We start from the raw sequence: 17,691 nt of genomic DNA, 5'->3' as shown, positions 1-17,691 counted from the left end.
GGTAAATAATGAAAAGTATACATTGCCATCTGATGTCAGACTGCTTTGCCTGGTTTATACCCTGAAATTTTGTAAGTCAGGGTTTTCTTTGACTGGATGAGTTCCAAGGTGGAAAATCATAGCTGGATCTTGCAAACACATACCAGATGATCTCAACTTTGATCCTCCTGTCTGGAAATTAATTAAATAAATATGCTTTTACTTACATTAAAACTGCACATTCCTCACTCCTCAAAATAAAAGGCATGGCTGAAACAAAGGATTAAAAGGGTTAAATTATTAACCTGGTGCCTGGCCAACAGGAACACAACCCAGGAGTGAAAAGTGTTACATAAGCAGAAAAAACTAAATAGGCTAACAAATTAAGTTTGAAGACAATCTAAGAGACTCACTAAAAGAAGACAAATACACCTTCTCACCACAGAAGAGCTAGAAAATAATTGCATGCTCTGTGTGCAGTTTGTGTATGTACAGCTCTATAAACTGCATTTAGATTAGTATGGATGATTTAGCATATATAGGATTTAAAAAACAGAAAAGGTTATAATCACTGCATCCCTAAGCTTACACTGCAGTTTGAACAAGAATGGTTATACGGCAATATTTCAGGAAGGAAGAGGTATTATTGAGAAGAAGCTTGGAGCCTTGAGAGAGTCTGGGAGAAAAGAGCAGGTTCTTGGCTGTGAAAAGGCAAGTTCCACAGCATGGCTGAGTTTTGCAGAGTGCCTGCAACCAGGAGAAGGTGCGAAGTAGAGCATGTGCTGATTTCTATTGTGTTTGGTGGGGATCTTGCTGTCACTCTGTGACCATGAGCTGTCATTAATGGGAAAGGAGCTCAGCAGGGCCAGAAATACTGGTGTAGGAAATAGAAACTCAAATGCTCTCTCTCATGCATTAGCAACAAAATTAAATTAAGAGGACACACTCTATAGGGTTAGAGATGGATGACTTAAAGTGAGAAATGAAATATGTATAAAGCAGAGCTATGGTGCCAGGACAAGACAAGGTGATGGTTAGATGAGATGGGGGCATAACAACATCTCCCTGCAGAAACTATCATTTGGTCCTCATTACTTCAGCTTTGGACAGTCAAACTTAGAGAAACTTAGAAACTTAGAGAAATTTAGGGAAACTTAGAGATAGACAAACCAATAAACAACTCAGGCAATGGGTACGTTTTAATTGTGACTTGCAAATTCAGGATAAGCACTACAAAATTAAGAAGAAAATTGCAAAACATACCTGGGCAAAGACACCAGAGGTGAAAAGGATTGTTTTAGAAGTTTGCCACAGGCCTTTGCAGCAATGTTATTTCCTCCATTGCTTCAGCTACTCATATGTTATTAACCGATATTTGTTGATTATATTCCTGTTTCATGATTCATAGGCAGTTACAGCTCTGATAAGTTAATTCTGCATTAACTGCTTTTTTTTTTTATTTTAGTATGTTCTTCTATAACAGAAACTAAATTATTCTCTACTTTAGTACTAAATTTAAAATGTCCTATTCATCTCACATCAAGAAAATTATCACTTCTAGCATCAGCAATTTCAACTGGCCTCTGCTGCATGAAAATTGATGCTAACAACTGGTAAAGCGCCAAGTAAACCAAATGGTACTTGCTGTGTTGTGTTTGCATTGTAATAGCCTGTCCCCAAACGTACAATACCCTTGACAACTAAGTATGTCAGGCTAAATTCTGATCAGACTAATTCTGGTGTAGATCCAAACTGAATTACTTTAATGAGCTGAAGAGCAAATTTTCCTTTTACCAAACATGTAGGTTACTGGCTTCATTCCATATAAGATGTTAATGCTGGATGGTGAGGCTATCAGTTGTAGTAAAAAATGGGAAGAGCTAAGTTAAAATAGTTCATGGTTGGTCTGAGATGCTGGAAAGAAAATAATACTCATGAGAATATATTTCATATTAAAGCAGAGGGCCTGATGGAGATATGAACAACCCAATAGTAGAAAGACCTTAGTGGTAACAATATGTTTTGTGTAGCTGTAACATTTTCAGAGCTCAGAGTATTGCTGAGTTTCGCAGCAGTGTAATGAAGAAACTCAAGTTCCTGTCCCAAAGATCTTGCAGTCCAAGTAGTTGAGAAAGGGGTGGATACAGTGAGAAAAGAGGTGAACAGAAATAATAATGAATGCTTCCTTTCTAAGTAATAACATCAACAATGTATTTTGATAAACATATGTTAAGAACTCCTTCATGTTAGATTTGCATTCATCACAGAGGAAAGGATATATTCTTTATTTTTAAAGATTAAGTACACTCTGCATAGCATTTTCCCCTGTACTAAGAGCATTAATCCCAGAAATTCACAATGAAGTAAAATATATTTCATTTATTCTGCAAGACAGAAATGGACCATTTAAAAATTCCATCACTTGGAAATGGGTGCACACATACATCATGCGCGTGCGCGTGCACACACTCACTCTCTCTTTTTTTCTTCAGGGAATACAACTTCGTTTTTCACACCATGTGCTCCTTCCATAACATTTTATTCTTCCCTTTGTGCTGCCTCATCAATTCAGGATTTGAGTCTTTTTCTTGTAAGTAGTCCCATTATTTTTTGCTTATAAAGTGCTACAATTTCCATGCAGCAAAATGTTTTGTACAGCTCTGTGTTGTTACCATGCTGCTTCACTGTTTGACTTATTGTTGACAAACCCCCCAGTTCTTGTACATATATAATGAAAGCCTTAAGTGTTTTCTAAATATCTATCTGAAATATATTACTTTTAATTAAAAAATATCCTGCAGATTTACTGTTGAGACTAATGATGTAAAAAATGAAGAAATTTTTCTTATTACTTCAGTAGTCTAGGCAGTGGGCCAGTCTGATGTGTATGGTATATCCACGCTGACTTCTTTTAAGTGTGGGACAGTTTTTAGAATGATATTAAAGACAGTAAGTTTTCCCTGAAGTTGTTTATTGATAGTGGCATCACCTTGTACTGTACTTATCTTCTAGCTGCTCACCATGTTTCTGTGCCTGTAACTAGTCTAGTGTTGGAATAAAATACCCTGAATCATTATATACAATGGAATGTTGTTCTTCAATGGGTCTTTCAGTATTGTAGTGTCTTAATGATGGTATCGTACAGCAGAATAACCATTTTCTTTGTATTCCTATTGTCTTCTGGAGACTGAAATGTAAATCTGGACAAAGAGGGCTTAATTGCCCACTCTGTGAGCAATTTAAAAATTTTATTCAAAAATTTCCCATTTTAAAATAAAAAATAGTGACATCAACGTACTAAAAAAAGGGGGATGGGAGGGGTATCTTAATTACTAAATGCTAGCAAACATGCACAGAAGGAAGGAACTGGGAGGATTAGACCCATTCCCTGTTGGTTTGTGATAGAAACACTAAATGTCAAAGTCTGATTTCCAGCTCCACTGGTTGGCTAATGAACAGAGTCCCCGATTTCCAGTCTTGCTGTATTCATGGGTGCTTTACACACTTTTGGTTTCATGACAGTATTCTATGGTGTTTCAGTTGTTTGGGTTTTTTTCCTCTCTGTTACTTTCCTTCTCGTGCATCCTTGGACAGCTGACTTATCTCCTCTGCCAGTGATGTGCTCAGCTACCCAACCCTGGTGCTCTTGGGCTCCTCTGATGAAATAGTCTACGTTCCTTGAACCTTCCTTGTAGTTCATCTCTGCACCTCATCCTGTCTGAACTTAATTCCTAGCCTGTAAAATCCTGAGTTGTTAGCAATACCACTGTTCTTTAACAGCTATTTCAGCTATTAGGCTCTTTGGCAGTCATTCTCAGTGTCTTCCATACACAGATACTGTACTGCAAGGAAACAAATGATCAATGCCTCCACTCCATTATCAGAATGTATGAGGGTTTTTTTCTCATTCCTGTCTGAAACAAAACCTTATTTGATTTTTTAATTAATTGCATAAAGTTCTTCTTTCTCTGCAATGTTATACTCCTCAGTGATTGTGAATTGGAAGTGAAAATAGTCAGAAAAGTATGAGGTTTGATTGGAGTCGTCTGCATCGAGCCTTAAAACCATGTGGTAAAATACAGCGTACCTATACTTGGCCCTGATGTAATTTCAAATCACATTTGCAGTGCTAGGAATACAAATAATTTGGATCAGTATTTGGAGTTTTGAATACTGTGAAGTCTGCCCTGAAACATTCAGAAAAATATCCATCTCTTATCACAAATACATATAATATCTCTCCTGTCCCGACAGGTGAACTCTGTTATGCAGTGATTTGTAGAAAAAGTTTATTTCTTGTCTGTTTGGTTCTACAGTTCATTCTTCTAAATAGTCTCCATTAATGTCCTTGTATGTGCATCTCCAAAAGAAATGCAAGTGAGTGTATGTGTTTAGAGCATGCATGAACTTTTTTCCTCAGTCTGACTTCCTTTCTCAAGTCTTTCACTAACTCTTCATCTTTCATTAGACTTCCACCATGCTACCAATTATAGAAACAGGGATGATCGACTGTGACCGTTACCAATGTATTCAAGCTAGTTCAGTCATAAGACTCATCCAGTAACGTTGTTCTCCAAAGCAGGGTATGTTTTATTCATTCAGATGACTGTAAGAGGGCTGAACATGGCAAACTGAGCACAGTGCTGGAGACATGCCATTAGAAGAAGATAATTCCTTGCTAAGCATTATGCTCTCCCATCTCAATGTGAGAAGCCATTTTTTAAAAAAAGTATCATATATACTTATATGATATATGAAAGACACTATAGGATGTATATTTATGTATATACACTTCAAATGATATATAAAAAAGATATGTACAGGGAGGTGAAGCTGCAAATCCATTTCTCAGCGGATATGAACTGCTCATTTCATGAATACTGCATTAATATCGAGGCCACACCATCCTGGATTTTAGGCAATCAACCACATGTTTTTGTCCTGTAACTGCCAAAGACCCTGGAGGAAATAGTTATGTGCCCCTTTTCACATAATGCTACAACCTGTTCCTAAACAATTAAATGGAGTACAGCTGGGCCGAAGGTGGTTCAAGCGGGATATGGAGCAGATGATGTTGTCCAGCAAACCTGACAAAACCAAGGTTAGTTTCAGTGCTCCTTCCTCTATTTTTCTCTGCTTCTTTGAAGCTGAAGATGTATCAAACTTCTTAAATTTGGGAAACAAAAGAAACTTCAGCTGAGAATATTTAAGTGGTGCTCTTGATTTCTTTCTTTCACAGTTGCCAGCTCAGTTGGATGAAACTATCCTATGTAATGCATAGGATTTTCCTCCTGCTACTTTTAGTTCATATTAAACTCAGGCCATTTAAACAAAATAATTTGTCCTCACTAGCCCCTTCCATTCCTAGATTTCCTTTTTCCTTATACTTACAGCAACTGTGAAATGTTACTCATAAAGTCCTTGCAGATCCTATATATAATACTTCAGTTGCTGTCAAGAATAGGCTTAAGCATCACCATCCAGGTGAGCATATTCAAGTTGCATGAGGAATGTCAGGCAGTAAGAAAAACAAACAAAATGTGTTGTTTGGTTTTATATGCCATACGCTCAAATCTATGAAAGTAAATGACCTGTCAACAGTAACAGATAACCCATTGTACAATCATTTAAAAGACCGTAACAAAATTAAAACAAAACCTACCTTATAAAGTATTTCATTGTAGTAAGTCATACTGGGAAGGAGGAAAGGCCATCACACAGACTATTGCTGTTTTAAAGACTATCAGAACGTCTCAAATGTGAGAGAAAATTAAGCAACAAAATGCACAAAGGGTTGGAGCCTGCCGTCTAACAAGAAGAAAAACAAAGTTATACATAAAAGTAGATGCAACAGCTGAGTTAGAGTTATTCATAAAAAGTTCAGCAGAAGGCTCCCCAGAGCTGAATGCTGATATGTAAGCCAATGTGGAAGTGGTATAAGAGCTTATAAAATATATAGTAAAAAAAAGTAAAAGAGAAAGCAGCCGACAGGCTGAAAAAGTCCTGTCTGAGGAAAAACTTATGCAACATGTTCATCCATGTACTCATTTTGGCATCCAAACACAAAAAAGTCTCTTAGTATGCACATAGAAGAGAGTGGATATGAAACAAGGTAAAAAGTGTGGGAACTAAATAATTTGAGAAAATAATGAGACTGGATGGAGCAGGGAACCTGGGCAAGGGCCGAGCGATAGGCTCAGGGATAGCTGCGCTTGCAGTGGAGCTGATGACGGGCTGCCTGGCCCTAGCACTTACCCTGGATGTGGACAGAGCCTTAGCCCAGGCCCCCTGCCCTGTCCCAGAATGATGTTTTCAAGGGACAGATCTTTTGCAGTGTACCCCTTCCTTTATGCCCAGGTGCCCACTCCCAGTGGGGCTCTCACCTTTGTCTCTCTCCCAACTTTTATCCCCCAAAATGGAGGCAGATTATCCTTGTCCTGGCCTTGTGCACACAGCCTTGCTAAATTCCAAGCATGGTGTTTAAAACTCAGTGTACAAATATGAAGCCCAGTTTATTTTTGGGTTGCCATGAAATTCAGATGCCACTGTGCTTTACCTTCTCATTACTGAGGCTCTACTGCCTATAATCTGCTGAAGCTGTTTTTGTAAACTGGCTCCTGGGTACTGAAAACATTAATTAAAGCAGCAGGCCCATGACTGTTGAAAAGAAGGCATTTCTAGATTCAGGTTGCTATTTTTCCTAGGTCTGATGGATGTTCATAAGCATCAAAGACTGAAGGACGCCAAGAAACTGTAAAGATTCCACTCTTCATGTTTTCCCCAAATATTTAGCTAAAAAATCAAATTCTTCCTGTGTACAGAAACGATAGACAATAGTGGCACTATCCTGAGACACCTTAACACAAAATGGAACAGAGACACAGCTAATGTCTGTTAATGAACACCTTGTAATTATTTGCATCCACAGTGCAGTGCAGTCACTAATATTAATAGTGTGGATGAGAGGAACTGTGGGAAAATGGAGGTTATTCACTTCTAATTTTAGCACTATAGTGAATACCTAACTCTTCAAATACACTGAACAAATGAACTTACCCACTCTGTATTTATCATTACACCACTCATTAACATGGTGATAATTAACTGTATGTAAAGTTTCACAGTCTGAGGCACTATGATAATTAATATATTAACGGGTTTTATGTGGTCATTATTCATGCCGGTCCATTTCACTTAGGACTGTTGCCTGATACTGAACATGCCACTTCATTGATCAGCACTCAAGATTCAATTTCTCAATCATATAACTTGCAGAATAGCTGGAAAATGTGTCTTATGAATGTAAGTACTTCAAAATGTGATGTAGATTTTGTTTCTTCATTCTTTTCCCTTGATGTCTGTATGTTTTTCCTTCCTTGGACATTTTTATTTTCTTCAGTTCCAAAGCAGCTTCAACTTTCTTATTCTTGTCATTTTTATACATTCTGTCAGAGAGAAGAATTTTCCACACCTTCTCTTTTCTTAAAAAAAAATGTATTTATTAAAAAAAATAAAGTATGTTAGTTACTTCTGATGTTTTCCATTCTCTTTTGTCAGAAACTGTTGGGTTATAATTTTTTTCTTCAGAACTTTAGAACGACATGCTGAGAAAAACATCGTATGTGGATTCATGACTGTCTCCTCTGTCTAAGGTCCACTGAATTTTGACAGTCCTGGGGGGATATCAGAGCTTTGCAGGAGTGACAAACAGCAATAGAAAAATATCAAAAAGATTCAGAAGTTCAGATAATTCAAATCTCACCCTGTCAGACCTCAAGTAAGTTACCCTGCTGACAACTAGCCAAGGTCTGAGACAGCTGTAATCCTGACTTGTGTAAATCAAATGTAAATTTTGGTGCTCAGACTTTTGTTTCAGACTCTCGAAAGAAAACAGCTGAAAAGTCCCCTGTTGTTTGGGGATATGTAGATGAAGAATATATTTGCATGGCTTCCAGAGATACCCAACTCCTAATGAGATAGCAGGTACTTTCACTTTTGATGAAAAATGATGCCACTCCTTCTAGAGCAGGAAAATACTCTTTTTGGGCTTGCTGGAAATCTTCAACTTTTCAGAAAAAAAACAAACCAGACCTCTAAAAGTTCAGTCCTAAACTGTATAACTCAACTGTGTTAAGAAATAGCTTAACTATGCCTCATAGGGCATCCATTCAGGTAACAAGCGTCGTAACTCTCCTTAGAGGCCAAAAAATGCCACGTCCCCTCCTGACAGAGCCATGTGGCACTCCCAGTCTAACACTCCATCATGGTACATATTATTAAACTCAGGCCCATAAAAGAAAATAAGGCAAAAGGCATCTGCTTCTACTTTGAATAACACATCCCTGTGACATTTCCAAATGTTTTATTTTTCTGAATCTTTGTAGTGGCTTGGCTAAAATAGTAATTTTTGGTATTTACCTTTTGACATATTTTCAACAAATTTAACTGTAAAATTTAGAGAAGGTCATAAGAGATTGCTGCAATAGGACAACCTCTTCCTATATTTCCATGATTTGCATAAAAGCTGGCATTTCCAACACGTCCAACAGGACACAATCACCTCCTTCCTCTCCATTGTCTTCTTCCTGTATCTGACAGTTCCCAAAGCATCTATAACGTTTAAAGAGTTTATTATGTTTATAGAAAGCCACATATGGTTGGAAAGAATCATAGAATCATTTGGTTGGTAAAGACCTTTAAGATTATTGAGTCCAACCATACCTGTCCACTACTAAACCATGTCTCTAAGTACCTCGTCTACCCCTTTTACAATATCACAAAGCCACCTCTAGCACTATTTTCAATGAATAATTCCAGTGACAGGGACCTATTAAAAAAATCTCAGCTTCTTATTCATCAAATGGCATCTTCATAATGTTTTTTATCATGCCCCTGCTGATTTGACTAAAGATATTAAATGTTATTTCTGTTAGCACTGAATAGACAATGCATCTCTGGAAGAAAATTATTTTAGTTCCCAAATCATTAATATAATTATTAGAGCCTGAGGGTCTCCAAATAGGCTAAATGAATTAGACATACAAGTCTTACAGAAATTTGGAGAGGTGGATATCAAAGTACTGAGATGCTATCTTAGTTCCCATGGCAAAATCTCTTTGGTTCCTGAGCCTGGAAGGCTGAATGATGGCTTTCAGATTCCAGCCCAATTTCCAGGCATCATCTTTATGAATATTAACTGAAACGTACTTCTCTGTAAATGGGTTAGATTTGCCTAGAAGTTGTTAAAAGGATAAACAGGGTATTTCTAATTCCATATTTCAATATCAATTTTCAGGCTAGAATATGTATGAAATATAACTTTTTTTTGAATCAGTACTTTTCTTTTTAAACTACCTAACATCATCACAAAAGGAAAGTGAAAAGCATGTTTACCAAGTACCAGTCTGTTAGTGCCTGAAAAAACCTTTGTCAATTAATAACATCACCAAGGCCAATAGATCGAGAGTCATAAATTAATAGAAAAATTGGTCCCAGTGCTATTGTAAATGAAATCACACAAGGGGAAAAAAAAAACCCCATATCTTTTACAGTGATTGTGTTCAATCACAAGGTGCATTACATTCAATGAAACAAAGAAAAGGAGAAAATAGAGGAGAAAACCCCATCATGACATGCAACAGATAGGACTTGTACAATACAGGTTGTTTCCCTGTGTGTCCATTGCAATCTGTAACCACAGACTTTTTTTTTTAACAAAGATACATTATTAGCAAGCTCATGTTTGAGTACTAACAAGAAGGGAAATGTGAAAAAAGGGATCTTGGCTTTTTGATAATATATTGTAAGATTCATATTTATTTTTTATGTATATTCTGTAGATTCAGAGTAATGAGCAGTAAGTAAAAATAAATAGTAAATATTTTATAAATATTTTGGATAAATATGATTTCCATTTTCAAGAAACACTAGAAGTTGACAGGAATCAATTTTAGACCCACTTTCTAGCTCTGAGCACAAAGATGAAGGAAGAAGGTGGAAACAAAAATAGCAAGCATGCACTGTAAATGTTTGTGGTGTGAATATATGAGGACTGGAATTATGCCAATGCAGCTACGATTTCACCATATTTTATAAGTTTGACCCTTACACTGCCTGTATCAAGATGACATTTTTGTCTGTGTCTCAGTAAATTAATCCCACTGCTGTGGGATAAGAAATGGTGATCTGCAGAGCAAATGACCTTAATGAGCCTTTATGGCCATATTCCCAGTCCCTCAGTCATATGCGCAGCACAGGCACAGTTAAATTCTAAGTCATCATCTAGGCTATGAAGGTTTTAGAGCACAAACAGTTAATTCAGTAACCAAAAAAATATAAAAAGACACATAGTGGCGTCTGTTATCAGAGATGAGACCTGGCAAATGCACCCAGCAAACAGAAAGGAGAGGCAATTAATCAGTATCAAGCACCACATTCAAAGGTAATGGAAAGAAAACAGTAACAGTATGTGGTGCGGTTCTTAGTGAGAATCCTGAAGAAGTATGAATTTACTTTGTCACAAATTGAGCCAAAAGAAATCCCGACAAGGTCATTGGTAAATTCCTCAAAGCCCGTTTAAGAGCAGATGATGTGACAAAGGTTACTCCAGTCTCCAGTAGGCTGTGATTTTACTGGACATTCTCACTGGATGCATAGAGGAAAATTCAAGGCTAATGTAAAGAACATTCTTGTCAGGGTGACAGGATATAGCTGAATAATGGAACCATCTGTCATGCCTACCAATGAGCTCCATATAAGCTTCCCGTTTCTTTTTTTTTTTTTTTCACAATAGCGTTATCAGCTTTTTTTTAGATCAAACTGATAACAGCTTATTAATAAAGCCAATTAGCTAACCAGTATAGTAAGGATGCTATGTGACTTATAACCTGCTGTAGTCTTTGAACATAATTTGGTTTCCCCATGCTTTTACAACAACATGTTTAAGAGCTAGAAGCAGGCCTATGGGATATATGCCTTTGTGTACATTAGTATCACATTGCAAAAATCCCATTCTAGAAGACACAGAAGAAATTACCCACTTTACCTGCCTTTTTGTTAATAGAAAAGATTTTTTAAAGCTTTTTCCTCCTACAAAAAGACTTCCACTTAGAGGCAGGATTACCTTTATATTAGATACTTAGCATTCTTATTAATGCTGTACTCCTAGGCGAGTTCATCAGTCACTACTAACATAAATATTGTTAATTAGAACTTGGTTTAGTTGTATAGAATTCTTCAAGTTTGACTTATCCATTAATGCCCTTACCAAAAATCATATTATATGGTTGGTATTACTATTGCAGACAAAGTGAGCATATTTAACTAAAATAACATAACTTTAGAAAAACTCAACCTATCCTTCCTTTACATAGCCTTCCTATAACGCTACTCTCAAAGCTGTGCTATGGTTGGTCTTAATCCTCCAGTTTGGCAATGGACATCAGGTGTCTATCATCAGCCGTGATTACAGAAATGCTAATGCTGGCATACTTCATGTAGTACCCAGTTCTTAGGCCAGCTTTTGACCTTTAATAGATAGCAAGTTCCTCTTTCCTGAAAACCAGCTCCATATCCCTGGCAGCGCCATACTCTGTGGGCACATTGTAGGGTTTAGGTATATTCAGCAGCAGCCTACTCTGGTTCTAAGCTTTGTGGCAATACAATCTTGTGCAGAAACACACCTAAATACTAATTCCCCATAAGAAGCACAGTATAATTTTTTTTTTTCTCAAACCATGACTAACAAAATGCAGCTTTCTCACTTTTTTCACAGTAGCCTAATGGAGAAGTCTTTAGTACCCAAAACTTGAATGGCTTTGGATCCAAACTTCTCTTATCATAGCAAAGTGCCACAATATCCAAGCTATAGGGGAAGGACATTTAAAATTATACTGAAACTGGATGAAAATACATAGAGACAAATGGAGTCAGAAAAAAAGTTCATCTTCTTTCCTGTTCAAAGCCCTGCCCAAAAGGTAGAGATATACATCTTCTTGTCTGGCTCCTTCTAGCCTTTTGGCTTTTGCATTCTTGCTTGTTTGTGCCCTGTCACAGCCTGACAGTTACACTATCTACTTACGATATAGGAGCTGGGATGAAGACTTACACTATCCTAATTGCAGGCCAGTTCAGAACCAGTGTCTCTCATTACGTGCCACCGTATGCTGGCTATTGCTTGAGTATTGAAACAAGAGGTACCAAATACTTCCTCCTCCTTTGCTAAGCACCTGGTTGTAAACCTCATCACCCAACATCCAGGAGTGCGCAGTGCTACTTGATTTTTAGCTTGGTGATTCATGGACTCACTGTGTATGAACGGTAGACCTAGGCAGGTTCTAGGCAAGACCTTAATCTTCCTCTTTTACCCTGTGGAAGTGCCTCATTTTTGCTATAGACATTGGCTTCTAATTCAGCTTGTCTGAGGCACTCTATTGCTGCAACAGTTGTTTTATTTTTAAGTCTACCACAGGTGTCTGTCTTCACCAGCTGGAAACTGACCCAGAGGTGTTTAATTTAAGGCATTGAGTGTTGGCAGAAAAACAGGGCCCTTCAGCTTTGGAACCAGGAACTCTTAAGTCAGAGTAGCCAGGGAGAGCCTCCATGAAAATAAACCACATTCCAAATTAAACTGCCACAATCAGCCAGAGTCATGACAGACCAAAGAACTAAAAGCAGAACTATTTCTACATAAACTCTATTAGTAGGCTGAGCTGGAGTCAAAGACCACAAGGGGGCCTACAGATGAGAAATAACTCAGGGGATGATCCTTTTTCCAGCCCACATTGGCCTCATGCAGCTCCTTTCTAGCCCCACTCCCACTGCAGTCCAAGTACTTGTCTCTGTCCCAACCCCAACCCTAGTACTGGGCTCGAGTGCAAACCCAGAAATTTTGAAAGAAAAGGCTTGTAGTTTTGACAGTCATTTAGGTAATTTTCATTCAAATAAATGTTTTAGTGGAAGAGAGACCTAATCAAGTCAGATTAGGTCAAATACATGCAAAAACTGAATTAAGTCCTCCAATAAGATCCATTAATTCTTTTATGTGCTTACTGCTATGTAAACAATTTGCATTTTCCAATAGATAGTTCCTTAATAATTTCTCCTAGTACTACAACAAACAACGTATATGTAGAATTACATACCTGGAAGAAGATATTTCAAAATAGGCAAGCTTGCAACACCTCTGCTGACTTCAGTGAAGTTCTACCAGGAGATGAATTTTGATTCTTCTTTTTTAAACACTGAGACTATTTTTCCATAACAAAACCATGAAAACCAAAAAAAGGTAGAATTATTACAAGCATATGAATAATAGAACCAATGTTGAAATTAACACTATTTGTTACAGGTTTTTTCAGTCATTGCAATATCTTAGTTTTCTAGTCATCACTGAAATTTTTTTCTGGAGAAGTATCATTATAGTAGTAGACAAATAATTCCATGCAGTATCTGCTATTCAAGAAAATTATCTGTATTGCAACATAATTATCTCAGATGACATACTGACTGACTTCTAATTACAACAGATATAGCTAATTACTTTGGTTTATCCTGTAAATAGCTCAGCATGTATCTTTATGAGAATTCAGTAATGACACATTGCTCAGTGGGACTCTATATGTAAATTGATTCTCAAGTTTTTTATGCATAAAGTTCTTATTTTTCAATATCTGTTTAAGTTTTCCTTCAAGCTTAACTTCTTAGAAACTTAATGATATCTAATAGAACAATATTGAGGGAAACTCAAGTGGTAAAAATTGGTATGGTTGTGCTTTTTGGACACTGTTCTCCGTACCTACACAGGAACCAAACCCCAAAGTCAGATTTGCCACCATACCCCCCTTAAAAAGCTTTCTTTCTCTGACAGGGACAAGAAAAATGGTGGTTCTCTAGCCCACTGCAAATGGATCTGTTCTATAACAACTGATCTATTCATTTCCTCCTTGAGTTTACACCATGGAAAAACAGCGGTAGGCAAAAGCTGTGTAGTGCTTCTGCTACCTGCCTGCAGAAGTGAGGCATGAGTAGGAAACTGCGATGACAGATGCAGAGCGAGTACCCAAATGCAAACAAAATTCAATAGAAAAATGGATGGAAGCCTAGGTCTACCTAAAAAAGAAATCACACCTGTCAGCAGAAAGTTATGCAATAGGAGACATGAGATGTGCAGCTTTCTGTTCTGCCAAAAATGTTGATTTTTGATTTTTTCTTAATTTGGTCTCAACAGGTAGAAATGTAAAAAAAATGAAAGAAGCTAGTATCACAAACTAGTATCCTAGTTGGTTTTCAACCAAGTAGTCCACCATTCTGGTTTAGGCTCCACATTTTTTTTACTGGGATCAAGAGTTCTCAATGATTTTCACTAAATCCTGATGTCAACCAAAAGTGAGAATAATAAAAATTTATTTCACACATATATAAACTTGCCTTTATCGATTCTAGGTTGCATACTTGAAGTATATATAATTTTTTTTTAAAACAAAACCAAATCAAACTTCATCTCTTGTTAGAATTTTAGTCAACCCAGAAAAAGTGATCCAATCATGACTTTAATATCTTCTGTTGCATTAAAAACCAACTGACAAGAAAGCATGTTTGTCTTTTCTACTGCAGTATATCTGGAAAGTACTTGTGAACATGTGCTGCTATCCACCTGGTCCCAGAAAAATTCAAAGCATTTTTCATATTAGTAGAATGTTACTCCAAATACCCTGGCCAAAGTTACATCCTAGTGTGTATTCTCCTGGTCTTGTTGTAGACTGAGCACAGTCCTTACTTTTTGTCCAAGTTCTGCTACCTACTGCCAAAAAAAATGTTTTACATCTCCAGAGACAGCTGTATTTCAGTTGCAAAGAAAGTGATGTAATTTGTAAAAGGCTTTGTATTCCATTAGGGCAAATAGAAATATATGAGTTGAAGCATTTTGAAATAGCTCCTCAGGTGGTACACACAAAGAGGTTGCTTCAGAGAAATTATGGAGACAGGTGGTATAAATCTGCAAACACCTGCCTCAGTATAATCTCTTGGGTCGAGGATTGATTCTGCTTCATTGAAAAAGGGGAAAATAACAACCTTGATAGAGAACCTGGCAAAAAGGCTGCGACCCTGTGTAAACTAGAATTCTATTTTTGTAATTGTCCTACTCCTCTCTATCATTAATTAGACCATTAAAGAAGTTGTCTCACATTTAGTTGCACACAGCTGTGGCTTCAAAGCATTTATAAAAACAGAAATTGGTGCAAGCTTTTAAATCCTACTTTTCACTTTCTTGTGTGTCTTCATATTCATATAGACCTATGTAAAATCTTCATTACATAGCCATTAAATAAAAAAATATCACTTCTTACTCAGGAATTTCTTGATCACAGGTTGCTTGATGTTGGAGAATATTCTGAGAAACAGCAATAAATTAATATACATACACACATTCTTACCCTGCTTTTCCTGTCAGAGACATAGTGGCAATCTGGCAATTGCAATGTTCTTTGCATTTGGATGATCATTTTTTGACATGGGCATTCAAAGTTAGAGCAAAATATGTTTCCTGAAGTACCCCTGCAATATCAGATGACAGTAGCCTGTCTCATTATTCTTTATTTCATTAAACACTACAACCCCCCCCATCAATTAAAACATAAATTGCCACAGGTGGCATCTGCTGAGGCAGCTTTAAGCAGTCCTTCCTAAATTTTCTGTTCATTGACCACCTTTAAAAATTTATCAAAATCCATTTTGAAGAATTCAATTAAAAGTTTAAGCAATGTGGGCTTGCAGTTGTTTGGAGATTGTTTATTGTGCTTTCAGATTGGATTTCAACAGAATGTTTGCAATTTAACATTTCATTTATAAACAGCAAATTGCCAAGGATCAAGTCTCAACATGACAAGAGCATAAAAAGAAATCAGTACTCATGGAAGACTCTGAACTACAAAATCCTAGAAATGATACTGAATTTAGAATATTGAGTTTCCAATGAATCTTTAGATCAGTGAGGTTAAAATCAACAGTCTATGGTTTCTTTGGAATGTCACCTTACCTTTTATTACTCCACTTAGCAAACGACAACTCATTAAGGTGACTAGCTCTGAGACTTATCTCACCTTACAAGGTATTTTTCATGTCTTGAGGTATCATTAAAAAGAGTGATTTTATGGTTTGATTTATTCATGTAAAATTAATGAAGCTAAAAAGTTACACTGAAAAATTATTTTTACAGAAAGACTGTGATGCTAGCACATAAGAAATGCATTTTTAAAGGCATAGAAAAGGGCTAGAATTTATGCAGCACCAGCATTCAAGCACAGAGGCAAATACAAATGGAAATTAATGTTGGACAGCCAGAGATGAGTAAGAATTAAGATTAGGATATTTCCAGATTTCTGGTGGGAGTTTGTTATTAAAGAAATATTTTTTCCATTCAAGTGGGTGACATGATATTGTTGATCTTTGAAATTGTTTTATTTTAATATTTATTATGACATTTTGTTTTAATTTATAATTTATAATTATTTCAGAATGGCACACAAAAAGAAAAAAATAAAGCAACTACAACAGGTTTTTTAGGAAGTAATCAATTGCTGACTGATAGAAATTGACAGGAAGATTGCTAGCAAATTATTTTAATTACCAATAATTATAACTATTTTAGAGACTTACTTCACCAGAGGGTTGCCTGTGATTTTTGTGATAGGAGAAACTGTTAGGATTTTCTATCTTCTGGCAAATGTGATGTGGGGGGGAAAAAAAAAAAAAGTCATGCAAATTATGTATGATAAGGATCATCTCAATTTCTCTCTATGCTCTTTTTGATATATTGTGCATGTCAACCAGTTGTTAGACTTCTTGCATGTTCTGGCAGCTACAATGACCATCTTAATGCTTATTTATTCTGTTACCAATATCCTTATGTGAGTTCTCATCAAGTATTAAGATGTATTTGTACAAAATGAGGAGAAAAAAAAAAAGGGGGGAAGAAACAAAACAACATGGACAGCTCATTCAGATTTGTAAAGATTTTCCTTACATTACTGTAAGTTTAAGAAGTGCTTATGACAGCTGGCATGCTTTTTAGAGCTTCCATGAAGATCCGGTCTCTGACTATAGGGCTCTAGATAGAGTACAGCAACTATTACAGATGCCAGTAAATCAATCAAGGATATGAAATGCTGTATGAAATGTTGAGAGAATTTTGTTTCACAATAATGATCCTAAAGACAACTAGATAAAGAGGGGACAGAGCAATAATTTAACTTACATTTAAAAATTATCTAAATTTCAAAAGTGTGGTATCAAAATTACCCCTTTCAAAAGGCAGAAAGGGGTATTAGGAAGAGGCAGCCAAGTGATTTTCCAGTGTAGTGTTATGATGTTTCCTTGGTTATCACATAATATTTGCACGTGGTTTCCACATTTTTCTTACAAGGTTTTCTAGTCCACAAAGTCAATCCTACTGTTTCTACTTCTGTGTGCCATGTTGTTATTTCAAGGGGGTCACCATCAGGTAGGAAACAGTTATCAGGTGAAGTCCCTGGTGATTGGAAAAACGGAAACATTGTGCCCATTTTCAAAAAGGGTAGAAAGGAAGACCCTGGGAACTACCGACCTGTCAACCTCACCTCTGTGCCCGGGAAGATCATGGAACAGATCCTCCTAGAAGCTATGCTAAAGCACATGGAGGCCAGGGAGATAATTCGAGATAGCCAGCATGGCTTC

The sequence above is a fragment of the Egretta garzetta genome, unplaced genomic scaffold, assembly GCF_000687185.1.
Source record: "Egretta garzetta isolate BGI_Z169 unplaced genomic scaffold, ASM68718v1 scaffold11, whole genome shotgun sequence".
Classification (NCBI taxonomy): domain Eukaryota; kingdom Metazoa; phylum Chordata; class Aves; order Pelecaniformes; family Ardeidae; genus Egretta; species Egretta garzetta.
This window is presented reverse-complemented; position numbering follows the sequence as displayed.